Genomic DNA, 8,080 nt, shown 5'->3' with positions numbered 1-8,080 from the left:
GCTATACTATAACTCTACTATAACTATACTATACTATACAACTATATCTATACTATACTAATACCATACTCATCAAGCTATATATACTATACCTATACTATACTCATACTCATACTATTCACTATACTATACTTATAACTATACATAGCTATACTATACTCCTACTATACTATACTATAGCTATACCTATAAATACCATATAATATATCTATAAGCTATACATACTATAACATACTATACTATACTATACTATAATATACTATACTATAATATATTTACTATACTATACTAGACTGTACTGTACTATACTATACTATACATGTCCTTACTGTAGCTGTACTGTACTGTACTGTACGTAGCTGTACTGTACTGTAGTATACTAACTATGGCTATGCATCTATCTATGCTATGCTATGCTATGCTATGGCTATTGCTATGGCTATGCTATGCATGCTATGCTATGCTATGCTATGCCTATGCTATGCTATATCTATACCATGCATGCTAGCTCTTATACTATTATGTACTATACAATACTATGATACCATACATACTACTTTACTATTCTGTACTAATACTGGTACTGTACTCGTACTGTACTGTCTGTACTGTACTGTACTGTAATGTACTGTACTGTAATGTAACTGTACTTAGCTGTACTGTAACTGCTACTGGTACTTAGCTGTACTGTAGCTGTACTGCAGCTGTACTGTAACTGCGCCTGTACTGTACTGTACTGTACTGTACTGTACTGTACTGTACTATACTGTACTGTGTTGTACTGTGCTGTCCTATACTATACTATAAGCCCGTTGTATGAATAGTATAGTATATAAGCATGACCTCTCATTACACCAGTACTTAACAGCGATAAATTGCAAGCAGTCTAGCGTCACCGTATCAGTGATTAAACAGGGTCCAGGTGACACGTGCGTGCGTGCGTGCGTGCGTGCGTGCGTGCGTGCGTGCGTTGGGTGGTGGTAGGTGGGGGTGGTTTATCCGTTACACCGTCGCCATTCAGCATGAAGCAGTTTACCTTTGTTGTTGGATTAAAAGGAACAGAACAGAAAAAACCCACAAGACTGTCTATAACTGTATAGGCTTTAGTGGTAGTGAGTCATGCTAAGTATGTGTGCAGGGGGCGGGAGAAGGGGAAGGGGCGCCAAGCCCTAATTACCACAAATTGTGACTTGTTTGTACGCTCCCTCTCTCTTTTCCGTTTAGCCATACGAGTGCTCTTATCGCTCATTTTTCTAGCTGCTTACACCGTAACATTAGTAATTAGGGAGTCTGTTTTCATTAATTAGACGCAATGCTTTTCTTTCCTGCTGCCTGTTGGTATAGCAACTCACACTTTAATGGAAAACTATGGCCGCTACGCACGGTGCTAAAGTGCAACCGGGATGACCCATTTTTTGTGGGAGGTAGGTTTGCATAATTAATTTAAATATTCAGATAAAGGTGGATTTCGCAACTGGTTTTCTCATTCATAAAATTCCCTTTTAAATTAAATGCAATTTCTCTTCAAAAGATGCAGCGTTTTAATGGAATTCAAAACTACAATAAGATTAATCAAAATAACCTGCGGAATTACACTGTATTATTATTATTAATATTTATCATCACCTATTATGCTGTGATGGCAACTGATGTATTGCGTATTGCGAAGTTGTGATGCGTAATGGAAAATTGGTCACTTGAGAACGATTGAAGTACAAGATCTGTTGCAGTATATCAGCGCTTTGCTGTTTTAGAGTGAACCTCAATTCATGTCACGTCACGACAATGTTTCACCATTTTGTTGCCATAACGTTCAGCTAATGTACTTTTATCGATCTAGAAAAATTTGTCCGGAATTAAATAATCTTCAAAGCTACGGCTGGATAAGTGAAAGACCGGAAATAGTACTGAGTGCCTTATATTGTAGTAGCCAGTTACCCGGCGGCTAAGGTAGTTTGTTAATGAGATAATTATAGTATCTAAATGATTAATCAGAGGTAGAGCTTGAATATGATGCTCATAGGTTTGCACATATACTGTACCAGAGCGCTGAACTAGATGTCACGGGGATATATTGCGATGGAGTATATACATGTGTTTTTCTAGTCTATGAGATGACGGGATCTATATAGACGCTTTTAGGGCAGGTATAACTACGAGGCATGATCTATGTGAATGTTAGCACGCTTTATATAGATTTTGGTGGCCAATAGGCCTATATATTATGCGTAAAAATTATGCTTTATCAGTTTCGCACACACACGCACACGCACGCACGCACGCACACACACACACACACACACACACACACACACACACACACACACACACACACACACACACACATATATATATATATATATATTATATATAACGATTAGATCTTTATAGATGTCAGCAACGTGCCTGTGTGTTGGTAGACTGTATGTGTTGTCTGGGGGGGTTACAGATGTGATCGTTACAGATGTGTTGATTGGATCTATATGCAGAAACAATCCGTATAGATGTTAACTTCACCCATAGGAATCGATGCTAGGTGAACATACATTGTTACTGATGTTTGTTCGTTGTCAAGATCTGTATGTTGGTGATATCAGCGTCTATATTAGCGAATCATAATAATATAATAATATATTAGCGAGGTCAATATATTAGTAGAATTTATATGTTGCCACGATCTATATAGGTGTTGCGGACACGTATATAGTTGTTGATGGAATGACCGCGTTGTTCGCCTTGTCATGTCAATGTCATTCGTCTTAATTCCATCACAGAGTATATACCGCTCATCGGATCTGCTATTCTAACATGTTAGCAGGATTGGGGTGGTCCGTAATCAACTCGCGAGTCCGCTCCAAGTTAGCCCGCTTCGATGCGGGCCTGGCCCTCCTTCATTTGCGGGGCCAAATTGGTGCGGGCCAGCGCGTATTTGGAGCGGGATAGCGTGTACACACTGCAAAAATTTGACGCAAGCCTGGCGCGCACCAGTTTGATACCATATCAAATTTGCAGTCTGTACGGGGTATTTAATGCCACCAAAGCTTACAGTTTAATATACATTTAATTTTGGCAGGAGTTATTATGGTATAGCTGTCAGGCGATAGGTGGCACTGGTGCTGGTTACGCTGCCAGTGGTTTCGTTTGATCTAATATAACATCGTATGTGTGTGTATCCTGATTCATCATTACTTTCATTTGTAGATGTTGTGAGATAAGATTATCATGAGATGCTGTAAATATTGCACCGAAGCACGAATGTAATAGAGGACTAACATCGTATATTCTAGGAACTATTCACGCACGCGTGAACCGTATCTATTCTGGGGGCGCGCTTAACTGATTTATTAAGCATGAAACGCGCTATTGATTGTGCCGATGCAACAGCAGTGATAACGTGAGTGCGGCGTCAATACGAGAAGTGTTTGTATTCATGCCGTGCTTTACGCGTCACCTGCGCCCATGCATACATCATTGAATTTGCAGCGAAAAACTAATATTTAGCCGTCTGGAAATATATATGCGGGCTGCTGCGACGGTTTGCCGGCGAATTATGCTTATTGAATCTTGTCTTTGTCTGAGCTTGCGTGCATCGTGCGTGCGGGAGTGCCCGTGAATGGTCGTTATCGTGTTTGCGCTGTGATTTCCTTACCTCCCCTCCGGTAAACAAGCGGTGATTGGAAAACGCGTGTCAACATCGTCTCGTTACATGTTGCACGTCGTTATATGCGCGCGGGGCAGGGCGAGGGCGTTCCTGTGTATTCCCCGCGCTGAATCAAATTCAGTGTATTTTCATACCTTACTGCTTCCCCCGTTTTTTACTTTAATTGCGTATTGCGATTGTCTGCTGTCGCGTTCACTTGATGAATATCTGCTTGATTTATATAGTTTTCGCGGGATGTATTTAAATTGCCTTGATTTGATATCATTTCGCGCGAATTACATTGCTTTGGGTTACATTGCAAGGTTGCAGGCGCTGCTGATTACTTCACCGTTGACACTAATTGCGTCTAGTCTTCATGTCTTGATTGATGATATTGACTCTGAAGATGATGCTAATTTTCCACCTGCAAGTGGCGACCGGTTAGGGAGAGCGAACTCGGCTTAAGCATATTCCATGAAGCCATGGTCGTAACTGATGATCGATACTGATTATTGACGCGTCGCGACGTTTCGGTCTGAGATTTGTCATGGACTTCAGGTCATCTCGTTTCCCGCAGTAAAGAGTGATTAAGCTGATGGGTTCTCTGCCAGCAAGGTCGCAAGGTAGTCTTTAGCCCGTAGAGCAGGCTTTTATCTGCTCGCGTAGTAGAATGATCGGGAGTAAATCATAGGTTACTTTCGTTTACTAATAGATCCTATTATTAGCTTCTGTAGCGGTGTGTGCGCGTTTGTAACCGGTGTACGGTTTATACTATATGTGGGTTCAATCTAAATGCGCACTCATAGCTGTTTGAAACATGGTCTCTCCGAACGCTGCATTAACTACAGGCTGCGATATCATTAGCTGTATGGATCAGTGCCAACATTAGCACAAGTGCCCGTCTAAGTATCTGTACCATCATCATCACCATCATCATCATCATCATCACCATCATCATCACCATCATCATCATCATCATCATCATCATCATCATCGTCATCATCACCATCACCATCATCATCATCATTGTCATCATCATCATCCTCATCAGCAGCCGGAACAGCGTGCATCAGCAACCGCAGCACCATTCATCATCATCATCAGCAGCAGCAGCAGCAGCAGCAACGGCAGCAACATCAGCAGCAGCAACAGCAGCAACAACAACAGCAACAACAACAACAGCAGCAGCAGTAGCAGTAGTAGCAGCAGCAACAACAGCAGCAGCAGTAGTAGTAGAAGCAACAACCATAACAGCAGTAGTAGTAGCAGCAACAACAACAGCAGCAGCAGCAGTTGTACGTAGCAACAACAATAACAACAGCAGCAGTAGCAGCAGCAGCAACAACAGCAGCACCAGCAGTTGTCGCAGCAACAATAACAACAACAGCAGCAGTAGTTGTAGCAGCAGCAACAACAGCAGCAGCAGCAGCAGTTGTAGCAACAACAATAACAACAGCAGCAGTAACAGCAGCAGCAGCAACAACAACAGCAGCAGTAGCAGTATCAGCAACAACTACAACAGTAGCAGCAACAACAACAACATCAGTAGTAGCAGCAACAACGAAAACAGCAATAGTAGTAGCAGCAGCTGTAGCAACAACAGCAGAAGTAGTAGGGGCAGCTACAACAACAACAACAGCAACAGCAGCAGCAGCAGTAGCAGCAGCAACAACAGCAGCAGCTGAAGCGTCAGTACTGTGTAAGGCTACAGTAGACTACAGGAATCGTCGTGTGTTTGTGGTATATAACAGAATGCTCAATTCATAACAGTGATTTATTGACGGCGTCTTGCCGCAGGGCATCATCCGGGCATGTTCATCAGTTATCCCTTTAGAGTTGCAATCAATCTTTAATGGTAAAATAACAGACGACTATATATTGCGGAATACTTGAGACCCATGGGTGAACGTTGCGCATCACCACTATGTGGATCGAGATAGAGTGGGTCTTCAGTATTGCTCGGCTTTGATGCTGCGTAATCGTTTGAAATCTCTATGTTGTCAAATCAGAGTAATTACTAATATTTCAATCACATTAACGGTTTTGCCTCTCAAACATCGGCAAACACAAGGTCAACGCAGTAGCTCGTTTAAAAAAACACGATTCACTTATGCTATTTGTGTATTTAATTGTGAACCATCATTCCAATTACGTTCCACCTGCAGTTCCACTCCGTTAGTAAGGGCACTGTAAAGACAAATGGTGTTTGTCACCCCCATTGTCCACCTGTCAGCCACCTTGATTCTCTCCTACGTACAGACATGATACGATCGTTTAGGTCAATGGAGTCGATGGTGCATGTATTGCTACAGCGCCGTGTCAAGAGAAAGTATAACCTTATGAGTAACAAGTACATTAAGAAATAATGCAAATAACCTGTAGCTGAAAATAATTTCATCACGTTGAAAAGTGAAGAGGACGATTTTATTGTTATAGTTGTTTGTAATGTTTTTCTTGTATATATTGTGCAGTTATGTTGTTCAGAAGTTACATATATTCAAGAGTCCATAATATAATTTTTTTTATTATGGACTCTTGATATATTGTAAGTATAGGGTTGGAGTCAGGAGCTAGACTTTCCTTAATGTGCCCTTGATTATAACTAGTCATTTAGCTCCACAGCGTCAATAGCTCTCTGTATTTTTTTCTCTAGAGGTTATAAACGTTCTTCATCGCTCTGTGTGACCCTCCCCCCCCGTCGCCCAATGGTGAAAGCGAATAAATGCGTACTGATTATATATTTTACTGCGTGGCATAATCTGCAAGCTAAAAGCAACATGTAACAGAGAAATTAGGCTGAGCGCATGTCGTTTTCCCTCCCACGAAGCCTCTCTTGTTTGAAGCACTAATCGTCTGCCATTGACAGTGAATCTGGCATCGGCTCGCCCCTGGACATCAATTCCCCGCGGATCTGCGTACGTGTGCTATTATTTTTCGCGGATAGCATCAGCAATCTGTCTGCGCTTTGCGGATGTTGCCGCGGAATAGACATGAAATTCTACTGGCCGGCTCCTTCTGCCACTCGATATTCCGATGGAAATGCATTAAGGGGGACCGCGCAATTCGGGCAATATGAGAGCGTACGCAATGTGAACAAGCGCAGGTTGGATGGGGAAGCCCTTGGTCGGCTGGTCGCTGGCGGAGGCATGAGTCATGGCACGCCCTTATATTAATGGATGTTATATCCTCAAGATTATATATATATACATTGCGGGCGCCATGTATTTATTTCTGTGTGTGGATGTAAAAAATGTGTATCTAGCCAGTCAATCGATCGTCAGTCGGACCGACTCTCTGCATTCAATATCATTCAATATATATAAGTTTCTTATCGAAATGAACCTTAATTAACTTAACTAAAATTTAAATAATCTCACTGCAGATATTGGTCTAGATGTTCAAAAAAATTACAGGTTAGAAGAAATAATGCTATTAATAATTATGAGTGATTGATTAGTCTATCAGCTTATGGATGCGCTTGTAGTGAAGCGAATTCCGTCATAATTAGTGATTAGAATGTAGACCGCGCGTCGGTCTCGGGGACAGCTAATGTAGTGAAGAAAAATCCCGCACCTATTTAACATGCAGATTAGCAAAGGCAAGGCTTGTGACAGGCCTGGCCTCGTAAATGATAAATTACTCTTCGGAGACTGGTACCACGGTGCGTAGTTCCAGGTAGGACAATAGATCTTCCCCCTCCCTATCGAAAGTTAGCGACAGCGGTCAGTTCTAACCACGGCGTGACCGACTTTTAGTCACGTGATATAGCGGGTTAATTGACGTGAAAGTAGAATAAAAAGGCACGGTTTCTAACAGAGAGTAGAGTCGCACCCAGCAACCTTAGTGAGTATGGTTATCTTAGTATTGAGATACGTAAACGCACGTTACGTATAGTATGTATGTCAAGTTACGTAATCGAACGTGTACGTGACATTAGACGTAGATGCTTATAGCATGCTCTGTACTACTCAGTAAGAGACCTAATATAACGATTGTTGGTGTACGTTACACTCTGTGTTTGTCATACGTTCTTCCACGTCTGTCTATTCCATCGTGTGCACCTAAGGGTCTAGTGCCCGTGGCACAAGCAGAACCTGGTACTATACGACCACAGCTACATTACACGCTAATCCTTTTTTTATACCTCTATGGTCAGTTTAACACGGTGCATAATAATAACTAACATAGCTGTGCTAGCAACTCGGGAAAAACTACTAAAAAATCTGCCGGTATATAACATCAGGAGTAGATAAAGGGAATCTACCCTTCTCTAGATAAAGGGAATCTACCCCTAGGAGTAGATAAAGGGAACCCTTTATCTACTCCTGATAACATATATATATATATCTATCTATCTATCTATCTATCACACACACATACACATATCTATATCTATATATATATATATATCAAGATATATATATATATATATATATATAA

This window comes from Priapulus caudatus, unplaced genomic scaffold (assembly GCF_000485595.1).
Source record: "Priapulus caudatus unplaced genomic scaffold, Priapulus_caudatus-5.0.1 Scaffold120, whole genome shotgun sequence".
In the NCBI taxonomy this organism is placed as follows: Eukaryota; Metazoa; Priapulida; class Priapulimorpha; order Priapulimorphida; family Priapulidae; genus Priapulus; species Priapulus caudatus.
The sequence above is the reverse complement of the archived record's forward strand: the minus strand, read 5'-3'. Positions refer to the sequence as shown.